We start from the raw sequence: 15,691 nt of genomic DNA, 5'->3' as shown, positions 1-15,691 counted from the left end.
TTTAACAACTAGGCCTGGAAGCAAAGGACCTTTGATAATAATGTTAAATATGAACAGTATCAAGGACTTCTCAAGAGGACAGAGGAGCATGTTAGTTCTATACATAGGAGAGGGGAGGGGCAAGACCCTCTCTCAAGGTCAAAATCACCTTGGGAGCAAAATCACAGTCAACTGGTTTTATTTGGCTTTGCAGAGTTCCCATGAGACCTGCTGGCTTTTTCAGTAAATAATTGAAAATAGCGTTCATAACTTATATCACTCAAAATTAATCATCATACCGTAGCTAAATGATCTGCACTCAATTTAACCTTTACAGTGCATTGTCAGATCACCGACACAGCATAATTCTTAAAATGATATTCAGAGCCTAACTCCTCTCCCATTTACATGTATCAGTCTCCCTTTTGAAATGAAAACAGGCTTATAAATGCAAGCAAAAAAAAAAACACAACCCTGCATGTTGATGCTCACTCAAGTGTGGAAATTGAGCACTTTTTCCCAATAGTCTTTACTGCCTTTATAACCTTTTCACTTGGAATTAAAGCATTGACTAACTCATGCTATTAGTGCTCATTCCTGGAGCAGGATGGTGCTGTGACACTGCCAGACATTATCAGAGGAACTCACCCCTGCACTGCAACACTTTCTTCACTAAACTCGTATGAAAAGCCCTTTTAAAAGGCCTCCATCTAGGAGAGTAACTGCCAATAATGTTCGCTGTAGAGAAACACAGCTCATTCTGCCCCCATCATCTGGAAATCCTGTTTTAAATTCCTTTTTAAAAATCCTGGATGGAGTTGTGCCAAGGCCTGCAAAGCACTCTGAAGTTCTGAGTACCCCAGAACTCTGAGCTACTGAAACCTCTGACCATCAACTGGTCTCAAGGTTGTCCTAACTTCTGTCAAGAGAATAATGTGCACCACCTCTTCCTTATCCATGCATTTTTGTGTGAGTGTTTTCTTTCTCTGGAGAATGCCTTCTAACTCCATTTACGCTGTACATTTAAATTTCTTACTGCATTCAAACATTCACCTGACCTATTTGAAAGGGGTCATTTGTCTTTTCAGATATTGTCAATTTTCATAAGCAATGTCTTCTGAAAAGGATGAATTATTTTTGATCAGGTGTCCTAGAAACATTCTGGACAAGAAAGAAAAATTGCCTAAATGGTTGTAAGCCTGTAAAATTGAAGTGAAAACAGACGAGGGAAGACTTGGCTTCATCATTACTAACTGCTTCACACATAGTAAACACAGTGGTATATTGGGCAAATATTTATACTAGCTATACAAATCCATTTAATCATCTGCTCATGTTTAAACTTTGAAAATCAAACATCAATCCAAACCACTGTACAAATTCACACTTTATGAATACCTCCGTGGTATCTATATCACCTCACCCAAGTTTTCATTTCAGTTAATTTATATGACTCTGAAAGACTTTATGTTCTGGCAAATGCCACTTTGAAAGCTAATTACAATTAGAAGCCACCGTTGTCTCCAGCTTGCCCATTAAAAGTAGAAGTGGAACAGTAAGTAACCTAGAATAAATGAACTGTACAACAACTGCCAAGAGAGATGAAAAGCACCAAAGCAGAGAGGGAGGGTGGAGAAATATTTACAAATTTTCATAACCTCGAGAAAAATGGATGAATGACAAAAAGCAATGGATTTTTCTGCTCTTAGACACAGACATTCAATAATAAAGTACACAATAGTCCTCATCCAGACAGAGTCCATTAAAAATAATCTTCAAAACTAAGTTCCTTCCTTCTTTTACTTAAATTGCTGACCACATAAGGAGATGCTTCTCCTACCTCAGGATGAGTGAAGACCTTCTCTGGAATCCTCCCTCCTTAAATAGGTGTGCAACTATATCATCTTCAGAAGTCAATATTTTCAGTGTTTATGTGTTATTAACATTTCTTTATCAAGCCAGAAAATACAAATTCCATATCAAAAAGCATTTCTTAAGGCTCCAAAAGTAATTTCATTCTGCCAATCTGATCAGGATTTCATCTGAACAAATTAATACTCAAAGTGATTCTCCTTCCTCCGTCCCTCCTTTTCAGCAGGGAAAAGATAAATTCCACCCATTTCAGTTTCTTAGACACTTAATAGCAGTGGTTTTGTGTAGCATTCTTTCTTATGGACTCTGTGTGTAGGTTAGAAATGTGAACTATGGCTTGGTTCCACCCACAGAGACATGGAAATTAAGGCAGATAGTCCTCAAAGGTGTGATTTGCAGAAATTATTAAACTACTAATTATTAAACTACTAAAGTATTAAACTACTACTGAGTCTCAAGGAGACTTCAACTGATGACTTCAGTGGGAGTGCATCATTCACTGAAAATAGCATTTATAAGGTGTAGTCTCATGGAGGGAAGGTGTGGTCTCAACTGCATCGACAGTTCTTCCCACCTATGGAGCTACATACTCATCTGCACCAGAAAGTCTTTTAAGTCTTTTTTTTTTTTTTTGAGCACATCAGCATATGTACAGAGTATACAAATGCATAAATCAGGTGGAGGCAGAGAAAGCACACTGCATTTTGGTGGCAGCACACTCTTCTATTGGCTAAGGGTGATAACAAAACTATATTTTTTGTCTGTGTTTTCACAAGATGTGATGAGCTGAATAAAGAGACAACCAAAAGGCCTTGTTCCCTTCCCCCATTCACAAAAAGACGTATGCATCATTTACCTCTGCCTATGTCTGCCTCTGGGAACTGGCTCAAAAGGCAGAAAATAATTCCAGCAAAAATAAAGTTCAAAATTTCTTGTTGGGTCGTTGAGATTAAATCACTCATTAAAAGTTCTGGGAGCACCAAAAATGTTTTTTGGGTAGGTCTCTCTGAACAAATACAGAGGATGAAGACCTTTCCTGTTCGGCAGGAGCAGGGCACACAAGAAGGTCAGAGGATTGGGAAATTGCATCTCTAAAAATATTCCACAAGAATTTCATCTGGAGCCTAAAATAGTAACCAAGTTACACAAAAACAATTCGGCTACTTGTGTATAAAAAAAAAATATGGACAATTTATTGATTCTCTTCCCTCCGTAAACCCACCAAAGACTTGGTTCTTGTAGAACATCTTCTTCCATGCAAAAGGAAATAAAACCTTTCCAGACCTACTCAGCAATACCTTGCTGTTGAAACCAAGAAATGACAGATGATTTCCAGTTCTGAGATTGAAATTCATAACAATTAATGTCTTTATTTTGCTTTCCCTCCCAGAACAATAAATAAAAAGATTATATCACAAAGAATCAATACATAAACTGCAAGCTTGAAATAGAATATTACATAATTATGACCACAAACAAATGATCAAGTCATATAAAAAAAATCAGTGTAAGTGGATAAAAGCTCTATTCTCAGTTTTCTTTGTCTGACTTATTTTCCCGCAATATTAAATGTAGTTTAATCAGTGCTTCAGGAAATTCACATCACAAAGACTACAAGGGCAGGATATGCAAACTCTTCTTTCAACTGGGCAAGAGTTTTTGTTCTGAATCAGGATTATGTGCTACATTCCTCTGCATATAATGGAAGTAAAAAACATTCTTCTTTCCTTGAATACATTCCCCCACCCTGCAAAACACCATAAAAAAGCAAATAAAGAAAAGATCACAAACAAAATTCCCCTCCCCATCATGCAATTCACTTAGGTCATTCACTGAAGACTTTACTAGCCAACAGGAAAATCTTCACTTTATGTTTAATTTTTCCTTTTGATAGAACTACTCTACTTACTACTAGTAAGTTTTGATAAATTGCTCTAATGAGGACAAAAAGACACACAGAGACATGCACACAACTAAGTTTCAGAAATGCTGTATCTCTCTTAATTAGTGCAGTTTTAAGGTAGCTTCCACAGGATTTCTTTTAAAACTTGTTCAATATATAATCTTTCATGGAAGAGAAGTCCCCAGAAAAGATGAGGAGACTGAAAATGGGCATTAACGCAGAAAGCTGACATTTACTTGAAAAAAAATAAAATGAGAGTAAAATTTTCAGTAAACTCTCAAGCACTTTCTTTGTATGTCTAAGGAGGTCCATCCATTCCTCCAACATCTTTCGTATTTGACATGCAGAATTATCAGCTAGTTGGAGTAGAACTAATGCAATCTTTCACAAACCATACTATCTCATAAAGCATTTTAGAAAGCATTGAAGTGATAAAGTCAGTCTCTCAGTGGTAAAAAAAAAAAAAAAAAAGAAAAAAAAAGATTACAGTTAGGGTAGCTTTTTACATATGCTTTATGCTACAACTGTAACTGGATGACTCCAATGAACTGAACAGCTTTCCGCAATTCACTGACTGAATTACGACTTACTGTGTAGCCCTATAGTCCAGTAAAGACAGCATTACCATGCCTGTTACCAGCCACAGGCCTTGTAACTAGCTTTGCATATGGCACTTCTGTTGTAAGACTTACTTTGTCTGGGCTTGGCTTGGCTTGTTTGGAGAGTTCTAGCTTTTTGAGCTGTTACAGCAATTGGCTAATGACCAGTGACAACTACTCGATGTTTTAGTTTTGTTTAACTTTGAAGAACTGTGCCATGCAGGGTGTAGTGTTAATAATTTTGATATATATGAGAATAATTAGTACTTATGCTGTGCTATGCCTAATAGCACCTAGCTGTTCTACCATGTAGAACCGTCTGTGACCTTACGTGCTAGAGACTAAAGGAATACAGGTCTGAAGTGAGCACAGCCTTGCAGATGATTTCAGAGACCCCAAGGCTATCAACAGCTCACCAGTGGTCACCTACTGATGGTAATGCAAACTTCAGGGTGAGGCAAACCCAGTTTTAGTTGTAACAGAAAAGACAAAAAAGAAATGTCCAACATATGTAAAACTTATAATTGGCTTTTTGCTGTGTATTGCTATATATTTAATACAGTACCAGTAGATATTTCTAACAGTTGTTCCTCTGGGAGTAGCAGCTAGCTAGTGTGACCTTTGTTAACATTTATTTCTGTTCTCTTCAGTTTAGCAGGGATTACTCTAGCTGGAAGGCTTTACTTGTTCATTATGTGAGGAATTGTGGCTTACTTTCGAAGCCTAAGACCATGCTGTTGCTCAAATGGATTATTCTACTCTCCTCCTGCCTCAGGCTGCATGTTTCTACCACTTCCCTTGTGCTGGCACAAGATAAAGATTAGTTTTTAACTAGACCAACTATCTGGGGATGTGGCACTGGGAAATGGCTACGAACAGGCAGAATGGCACAGCCACCACTTTCAGCAACAGCTGAATGCAGTTCTGGCATATGCTGACCATGAACCTGTGTAACTGGACAACAGAAGTGATGCTGAACCAAGAAGAATAGAATACTTCTATTGTCAGTTAAGGAAGGGCCATATATTGCCCTTTACTCACTCCATAATCAGACTGCTCATCCAATACTTGCATCTTAAACTCTGTACGCCACCTTCACGCCTCTGTAGCACACCTCTCTCATTCCAGTCACACTGTATTTTCAGCTTGTACCAAAGGTAGCTTTGAGAAACCTGTTGGATGACTCAGCTGCATAAGAGATTAACTGATGAACACCAACGTCTGGTATGTTATTCTTAATCAGAACAACAAATGAAATCAAGCAAGATGTCATCATTTTTTAGTGAATGCAGTCTTGCATTCAACAACACTTCCTTTTCCTATCATAAGGTTAAAAGAAAATTTTAAAATTTAAGAACAATTATTTGTAGATTTAATCATTCTTGTAATTTGGCTAGTTTTCCAGACAAGCACATTTATAGTAGCAATACTTTTACTACATAACTAGTGAGACAGCTAATGCTTTCAAAGCAAGCCCTACCCATTGGGATACAGCACTTATTCAGAGAAGTCATGCCCTTAATGTCCTTTTCAAACCACTGATTCATAACCTTACTGCTTTTTCACCCTTAAAATATTTCCAGCAATCCCCAGCAACATCTGTCAAAATTGTTCAAACCTCATCTTACTTCTCATTTCCTAAAGAACCCTTGGAACTCAATTCCCACCTTTGCTACATGAAAACAGATCATAAAGGAAACATGCACACCATTTGGACAACTAAGTGTTACACCATTCACAGAATGCAGAAATGAAGGGAAGAAAAAGACATTTTCCACAGTGGCTGAATTTGAGAACCTTAGCCTTATCCAAGCTATATCTTCCTCTGTTTAAACACATCATTGATGTGGGACTGAGGCTTCCATCCTCCCTGGCAGGCTCTTTGTAATTTATAATTTTTTTCAGGCAGACGGGAATCTGATTACCATGGCCCCAAAGCAATGGGACCATTGATTCTTTGTTGAACTTAAAAGCATGATGTGAATTGTCAGGCTGATCCAAGAGCTCCATTCAACAGAGCTTTATCTTTAAAAGAAAGAAACCAAAACACCAATGAAAGACTGACAAAAGTAGTCCTACATCCTCAGATGACCTCTCTCCCAGCTTTAATGTTAGGCCCATATCAAAACACGTCAGTTTTTTCCCATGCTTTGTTACTGGAGAAATCAATCAGCCCCCAAGCTTGGGTGCAGTTCAGCACCTCAGTCAGTACACTGTGGGATTGAACTGTAAGCAGCAGAGGTAAGCACATGACAAGACAGCTCCCTTCCTTTCTGCACCATTATTCCACCAGGACTTGTACCCTCAACTACTATATGTCCATGCCTAGGCGTCCAGCAATGCTAACAGCTTCCTACTTACACAATTCACTCTTGAGGTCAAGGACACATCCCTCCTGTTATCTGAGGTACCTTGAACTGGAAAACCACATAAATATAATAGTTTTGTTTCTGGGCCCCGCAGACACCAAGTCAAATTCAAATGAGATCCACAAGGAGTTCCCTCAGTGGGACAGATATTTCTGTTGCGATAGACATAGCCAGAATAATTCATCTTTACACTCTACCATTATTTAATAACTGCTAACTTGAAAACTTCAGACAAACTCCCCCTCTTTCATTTCATTTTATATATGCGAAATTTAATGCAGTTTGTGCCTCCACTGGAAAATATTAAGGACAGAAATCAAATGGCATAAAAAATGCTAGTGGGTGCTCAAGCACAGTAATAGAAATTAATCTCCTAGGGCAGCAGTCAAATATGACATGCCGTGAGTTAAGTGGTGGAATGGCAGGCGAAGCATCTATTCTGAAAAGACAGATATTCACGTGGAAAAGCAGCGTGGACTCTGAGATCATTTCAGATTTAAAAACAAGTGGGTCGCACTACCTAACATCTACATCTGATTTCTTGTCTCTCTCATTTCCCTTTTTTTGTAAGATATTTACTCCTAAAGTCCTGTTTTCTTTCTTCTTTTTCTTTTTTCTTCACAATATTCAGCTCCTTCCTACTTCATAGTTACACTTTCAAATTCAAAAATTCAAATACTTCATTTACTTGCAAGAACTTGTGCAGACAATATCTACGTTTATGCCCACAGTGAGAAGGAAAAACAGTGACCGAAGTAATTTAGAGAAGATTGGATATAGCCATTCAGTTGCATGGCCCAAAGATACTTATGCAAGGGGCACACGCTGAAGCTCTGTGCAATGGAGGTCATCCCTTGTTTTGCCTCTATTTTTGAATTAACTCTTCCAGCACTAGAGCTCTGAAAAGGTCACACGGGGAAAACTGCTGTGGTAAGGTCTCACTTGTTTATAAAGCTGTGATTTTACCTCAGTGTAACTAAAACTTCTGTATACATTACAGAGCTGTTGCTAAAATGATTCACATCACCTCACAAAATAACACATGCTTAGCTAAAAATATTGCTTCTGTCATCATAGCTGATAGCACAGCAGGGGTTTTGCCAGCATAGCTATTTCCCAGGTCAAAACAGCTGTGTCATCAAAAGCTGGTAGCGCAGACCCGAACAAATTCTGAATTTCTGTTAGTGAGTTAAAATCACAATAAAAACAAAGCTTTTTTCTTTTTTTTATTTAATAATTCATAAGGTGAAAATTAACCTTAGGGGAAAGTAGTTGATCACGTAGTAAACTTAAATAAGACTCTTTACAAAGCTTTCACCTCAAACTAGCTATTGTGAGTTATGTATTTCAAAGTAAAATAAATAATTTAATATGTAAGCACTTCTTATCTCCTGCATTCTATATACATATTTTATCTATGTCCCACATATGGGTTTTCCTCCTGAGAAAGGTGACTAAAAAAAACAGCAAGAACACTGTCAACATGCTAAAGTCAGTTATTACAAGCACTTCCACCCTACTGGATGTACCTGAGAAATACCTGTCAATTTGAAAGCTTATAAAAGTACTGGTGTAATTTTTAGACTAACTCTTCTCCTACAGAGACACCCAACTGTACACTCGAATGTTTGTAGACTTGAATAAAAGTTTCAGATCCTTACAGTATTTTACTAAATATGTTAAATTTATTGCAGACTTTTCAAGTTTCCAATTATATGTTCATTAAAAGGAAAATGTTAAAACACACATCAGCAAAATAACTTTTTCTGTGGACAGTAGCTTTGAAAACCATTGCCATTGTATGCTTTTCCCTAATGCAACAGTGAAAGTTGAAGAATTTGCATACAACACAAATTTTCTGCTGAATAAACTGTATGCTGCTGCTGTTTCACCCATCATTTATGTTGATCCTACACCAGCATTACTTAATTGGCATAAATCAAATTACCCCTGACCTGCATTCCATATGAAGTGAGACTCAGTCCCTCTTTTAACTCTCATAGCATGCAGAGCAAGTTTGTGCCAGCTGGTTTAGAAGCAGTGTAAGCAAGTCATTACGATTCCTATTAGAGATCTTCAAGGATAACAGTCTATTATCCTGCTTAGCAGCTGCTAAATGGTGCTAATTACCAGCTGTGGACCACTGGCTGTTAGATTCTGTAAGTGTATAGTGGAATTACCAGGGTGTGCACAAGGAAGCAAAGTTAAACCAGAACAAACTTTGGACATTAGCAAGCTATACATTAATCAAAAAGTCACATGTGTGGCGTGGGAACAACCAGCTATGATGGAAATGCTGGGTTCCAGGAATATCTCGCCACTTGACATAGTTTCCTTAGGCACCCCTTTTCCCAGGATATAGCCTGTGACAGCATACGTCATCAAAATGAGAGTTGCTTCACTTCTGTTGGTCTTTCCATTAATGCCCTCCTGCCTCTGACCCTGTGTAGCAGTGGGGCATGTCCCTCTGCCATGAGCTGGAAGGAGGGCTTAAGCTAGCTGAAGGCTAACCTTAGGAAAGGTGGTTTCCAGCTGGTTTAGCTCCCTGAACTGGCTCACATCAAGATGAGTGTAAAGGAAGGAACACAAAAGGACAGGACAGAAGCAGAGGACAGAAAGGAGAGAAACCTGTGATAACCTCAATTTTAGCTTACTTTTATTCGGTTAGAAACATACTTTGCAAGTGTCACTTAGTATCACCTGTGATGCCAGTAAATAGCTAACTCTGTTTTGTGTGAAAGAGATAAAATATGCACTTTGAGGAAAGGGCAAGATGACCCAGGTCTTGTAGCTGTCTCCAAGTTAATCATGAAAAATTATTAACTGAGGAACTGCTAATCAGGAAGACCATTGTGTTGACATTCTCAAGGGAAACATGCTCGTGAATATGTCAGTAACCAATGCAATGTGAATAGTTTCCTGAAGAACAAAGATTAGGAGTATTCTAATGCTATCCTCATGGTAATAGTAAAAAATCATGCCCCTATGTTGGGAGATCTTGGCCCAACAAGGGACCCTTCCTCTCTGATGATGAGCAGAGTGATTGTGTCATGTGAGCAGTGTGCTAACTAGGTAACCAACTGGAGGTGAAGGGATTGTATGAACATGTAAATGTATTGATAAGGGATTGTATAAAGAGTAGTGTGGAAAGTCTTATAGGTACCAGTTTTATGGGAAACCACCTGGTACCCAGACTTGCGCAATTCTGAAATAAACAATATCTTGACCTAGCAGGTGGATTGTCTTATTGCACATCGGGTAATGAATCCAAACTCTTTATCAGACTACATATATATCCGTAGGCTACTCTCAAAGTTATGTCACAGTGCCTCCAAGATGCCTGCATATTCCATTTCCTTTCTTTGCATCCGCACATCAGCTGTGACAACAGGGAGGTCAATCAGTTCAGACACTTGACACCAAACATAACTGTTGATTTGGGGGGATGGTTCATTCTCTCTTGGATCAATTTGCTGAACTGGCTTCCTCTGCAGCCACACAATTGCTAGCTGATACAGAGAGCATGCAGCAAGAGCTCTAGTAGGAATGGGATCAAAAAATATGAATGAAAATTTCTGAATCAGAAATATAAACGCATAGAATTGGCATAACATAGAGGTATACCAGCATAAGCAAACATTTTATTTATCTAATTTGATTCACTACTGAGAAATGCGCTGAACTCAGAGAACAACTCCCTACTGATGTAGCTACACCCCTATGGGAGTGAGCAGCACAATTCAATTCAAACAGTGTGACTGGACTGATACAATTCTTTTTTTATTTTTTATTTTTTTACACAAAGCATGACACATAGAAAGCCACTACAGGGTGTAGTCAATATAATATTTCCGTGAACTTTCATTATACAGACTGCTATAACTGAGGATGTTTACATAAACAAAAAATACACAACAGACGAATTTTAAAAGGAATCATTTGAAATGTTCCAAATAAGGAATATTGTGTGCATCATTTGGCAGATATCACATAATTATTGGCAAAATGCTTTTCTCCATCATCTAAATCCAATCTATATTTTTCTTTGATTTTATTTATACCTATCTTGTTGTATCTACCAACTCTAACCTAATTCCTTCCCAAATTTGGTATTTATATCTTGCAGATAACTTGTAGATAAATATGGCTATAAGCTGATTCCCCTGAAGATCATCTGTGTTCTAACTTGACCATTAAGTAGGTGTTGAAAAAAGCCCACCACTAGGTCATTGTGTATTGTCATTAACAATGCTTGCAGTCATCATTTGAGCTAGCTCACAAATTTCTACTCACGAATTCCATCCATCAGCCTAGTTTTCCTTGTTTTGTGTTTTTTTTCTCTTCAAACTTCCCACTCGCTTTCAAATAATTTTCAGTGATAGAATGCCAATTCATGACGATGTTCTATGAGAGTAAGCCTGAAGTCAACTCCTGCACCCCAAAATCAATACCACACTTCTTACTGCTACTTTTCACTTAAAGAATTGATATCCAGTTTGAATAACAACATTGAATGCCGTATGCTGTGCCCCACCTGCCCAGGCCCAGGCCCCCAACATCAGACCTGGGGCCGTCAGCACGTGGCCCAGCAAGGCCCCACCAAGGCCGGGCTCCAGCTCCACAGAGCCCTGCCCTGCCCGGCCATGGGCCCCAAGAGCTGGGTCCAGCCTCAAGCCCAGTTCCCAGCCTCAGCCTGTCTCCATCCCCAGTGAGGTGCCTGGTGCCCCCAGCTGTGCTACTCCTGGCTGGGGCGGTGGGACAGGCCTTTGTGCCAGGCCCTGCCCTGCCACCCCAGGTAGTCCTCCATGTTCCCACTGCCCCAGACCACATGGAACTGGTGGGCCTCACAGTGCCCTTACAGCATTTACATATATTTCATTAAATTCAAACAAACTGCCACCTCCAGAAAGATTTCCATCCCACCCAAACTTGATGACAAACTTCCATAGGTTTCATGGAAGCAGAATCACGCCCCTACTCCTTTACCCTTGCACTTTCAACGTCCACATAATCAAGTTTTTCTGATCTTTTAATTTTTTTTATCCTTTTCTTCTTTGTCCTTATTACCTGTATACATCATTTTTAGCACATTACAATTTGTGTGCTATGAAATATTGTCTGGTTGAGGTACAGTTTCCTGTAGGGCAAATTTCAATCTATCTTTTTCTATCTAAATCTATCTCTTTCAAATTTCAATCTATCATTTTCAGTCTATTGATACCAGTATCCTTTTTTAGACACCTCAGAGATAGTCTAGAGATGTGAAGTGCCTTGAATAATACTGTTCTACAGATATAGTCACTCTCCTCATAACATTTACAGAGTTTTAAAATGGAGAGAAGTTGAATGTTGGCATATATATGCCACACCATTTTTATTTTTCAATAATATCAGCATTCAATCACAGTCCTATACAATTTACCAAAACAACTGAGAGCATCATACAACTTTTTAGTAGTTCTTTTCTGCTTTACCCTCACCTCTCAATTTTGTTTCTTTCATAATGCACGAGATGTGCAAAGCCTAACGACTCCTTGCACATAGGGACAGCATAAGACACAACCTCCTGTAGGAAATGGAAATGACGTAACATCTGATGTAATAACTTGTATCATTCTGAATAAATGTACTTATAGGATTCTTAGGGAGAGGTTTAAAAACAAAAATCCAATGTTCATTCCATACAGGAACTGAGTGAAGTTCAGATGGCAATTACTAAAAGGCATACCATGACAGCTGGTGCCCTCTTATAGGATGTCTCCTTAGTAGACTACAAAACAAAGCAGCAGTTCAAATTTCACACAGATGCTTCCAGCTTTAAAACTGCAAGTCATATTTTCCGTACTCTCAATGGGTAAATGTGGAAGTCTAGAAAAAACTACCACTATGTGCCAACAATAGTAGTGATTTCGAAAATCTGGAGCAGAGACCGAGCTCGATGATTCAATGCTGCAGCTGTCATGTTTGCCTTTTGAATCTGAACGTAATCAAACCCCTAACAGTGCATGGTGTGAGAAATTACTTCCCAAAACCATCTCGTTGTTTCCCATGTAAAATCACAATATATACTGGTTTAAAATCACGTACAGTCTACAATGTTATATAGAATCATTGGTAAGGAACAAGGTAAGACGGCAGCATGTAGCCTTAGGCTGACTGTGAATTCTAACTTGAACTGTTTGCATATGCTTAATATCATTGTTTAAAGCAGGGCATTTAGAAATATTGCCAATTTCACCTTAACTACTCACCTTACCACCTCCATTCTTGGATGCAATTCACATAGAAACACAAGCTAAATTACTCATTCCCTTAGATGCATTGATTGTACTCTTACAAGCTTCAGTTCCTCCACTGTAACAACCTGTTACTGTGATGGCTGCAAATAACAATAATCAAGAAAAATCAGTTGTCTTTTCATTATGCCTTATAACCTTTTTATTCTTTTCTCTCTCATAGTTACAGAGCTTGTTCACTGTCAGCTTGAAGTGCAAAAGGTTTTAACAGCTAAAGCCCTGTACACCAAGTTAAGATGATACCTCAGTGTATTGAGAAAAAAAGAATCCTCCGATTTATGTCAGAGAATAGAAAGATGACTGAAATAATAAGTAGTATATATACTTCGTGTTTAGAATTTTTATTGGGTAAGGAGACCACTACGTGCTGTACAGGTAAACCTGGCACTACCTATGATGTATTTGTATTTGACCACAAAAGGTACTACAATTCAGACAGAAGTAAAGAGCCGAGTAACAGAAAAAGCTCAAAGAGACAGGGCTTAGCAATTTAATTTTTTAACTACCATTACCATGATTACTCTTTTGCATTATGTGATTCTGGCTACATTCATTTTGTTATACCTTCAGAGCTTCTCAGGGAAGCAACTCCACTTAGTTATTCTACTTCCCAAATCTCCAAAGAAATTGCACTTGTGCTGTTTTTCACTACACTTATTTAGCTGGTTGACCTTTCTCATCCTCAGAAAACATATGAGAGGTAAATTGGGGGTTCTCATTTAAATGCTGAGAAAGCATTTGGTCAACACTCTTAGGTGCATGGTTTGATTCTTAGGTTGCCCTGTGTGGAATTAAGAGTTCAACTCAATGATCCTCATGGGTTTCTACCAACTCAGGATATCCTATGATTCTAAAACCTCCAAACAAATATTCTTCTCAATCTGACCGTTCATATGATAAACTGAAGTCTGTATGTTGTAGGCCCTGAAAATAAGGTCTCTTCCCACACGTATGCTTAAGTATTCCATCAAATCAATACTCCTCCAGTGTAACAATGTCAGTCTATACCCTGTTGGAAAAGCCTTCTAAAATTAAATTGAAAAACTGAAAAGGTTTTAAACAGTTGATTTTTTCTTAAGAACTGTATTATCACTGTAAAGGTCTGTTCTTTAGGAAAAAAAAAAAAAAGGAAAAGGTTTTTCTCTACTGATTTCTGTAGTTTTCCAGCTTAACTTCTATGATAAGAAAACACCTTAAGGTAAGTGTTATAGAAAGATGAATATAGAAAAGATTCCCCTAAGTTTCCCCTTTGGACCAAAATATTATTGGAAATCAACCTGAAGCACAATAAATACATTGAAGTAGAAATCAACAGCAAATTGTATAGAAAAGCTTTTTTCTTGCTACGATTTTATTTCACAAGTATAGACTAGGGTCTTCTGCCTAATCACAGCAATCTTTCTTTTTAATCAGTGTGACTTCTAACAATACATGGAATGGGAATGCTGCCTATTTGTAGCCTTACATCCCATTGCATAATGCTGGAAAATCAACTCTAGATCCCCTTTGAAATAATTAGGAAAAATGCCAGATGCCAAATTGTTGTTTGTTAATGGCTTAACAATCATTTATTGGCATCACAGTGAATTTGTCAGTGATTAACCTTGGTGTTTCTTGCTTATTTTGGGTGCCAAAGCATGTTCAAGTGGAAAACTTTTTATTATTACATTGAAAGAAAGATGTTAAGGAGAAAAACACCAGAGCATGGGAATATAAATGAGCTTGATAGGTTTAAACTGAAAAAAGTACAGATAGATGTCTCTAAAGGTTATCAGTTCAGACCACATTATATTCTTAAAAATCTGGACGCTTCTGTAGAGGTAATAGTCTTGTGAATAGTTTTTCTTAACATTTAATTCATTAAGCCTTCTGAATTAGATCCTCATTATGCAAAGTCATGATTCATTTACATGCTGACTTGTCCCACTGGAGAAAAGCTTTACACCAGTCTACCAAAAAAAAGTATTTGAAAATTTTGGAGAAGTATTTAAAAGTAAATAAATATTCTTAGTTGAATTTGTGCATTTTTTGACAAATGTTTCATCATAAATACTATGCTTTACAGTTGTAATTGAGGCAATTAATAAATCCATGATTTCTTTTAATCAAATGTGTTCTTGTTTGGATTGATAGTGTTCAAGAACAGACCTATGTGTTCTTGTTTGGCTAGATAGTGTTCAAGAACAGACCTATCTGCCTGAAAAGTAGTCATTCAATGCTTACATTCTAGAAATCCATTGTTCAAGGAAAAAAAAAAAAGAGTTTCTAGAAACTCTGTATAATAATAATAATAAAAAAAAACCTCTCTCTTCAGAGAGGTGGTCCACAAATCCTTCAGGGTGAACTTAGAAACAACCAAAACTGTCATATGGGAATTGCTAAGTTCAAATGTGTGTCTGGATCTTGACTTGTTCAGAGCTTAAAGATGTGGAACAGGGCTGCAAATAGTCTAGTAAATACTCATATTTTCAAAAGAAGTGGGGAGATCTCATTCTTTTCAGAACACAGGTAGTGGCAGAGATGATGACAACATCAAGGTTTTTGTACAAGAGCTTACTATGCAGTGAACTTCCTACAGTTTCTTATACAATAAGCAAGACCACCCAGGTTCAATTTGTCTCTCAGTCAGGAGGTCTCAAAGCCCTGTCCCCATGAGAAAGCCTGGTTGGGTTG

General features: G+C 37.9%; 1 protein-coding gene and 1 long non-coding RNA gene across 6 annotated transcripts in view; both read right to left on the bottom strand.

Moving 5' to 3' along the window:
* The window catches only part of MYO16 (myosin XVI), a 385,412-nt gene that overhangs the window by 266,066 nt on the left and 103,655 nt on the right, over positions 1-15,691 (bottom strand). The window lies entirely within an intron of this gene.
* Positions 2,537-15,288, bottom strand: LOC310899113. Its single transcript, XR_014584017.1, has 2 exons — positions 15,208-15,288; positions 2,537-15,166 (listed from the first exon to the last, which is right to left on the bottom strand). It is a non-coding gene; the product is annotated as an uncharacterized lncRNA (long non-coding RNA).

The sequence above is a fragment of the Anser anser genome, assembly GCF_964211835.1.
Source record: "Anser anser genome assembly, chromosome: 1".
Lineage (NCBI taxonomy): Eukaryota > Metazoa > Chordata > Aves > Anseriformes > Anatidae > Anser > Anser anser.
The sequence above is the reverse complement of the archived record's forward strand: the minus strand, read 5'-3'. Positions and strand labels throughout refer to the sequence as shown.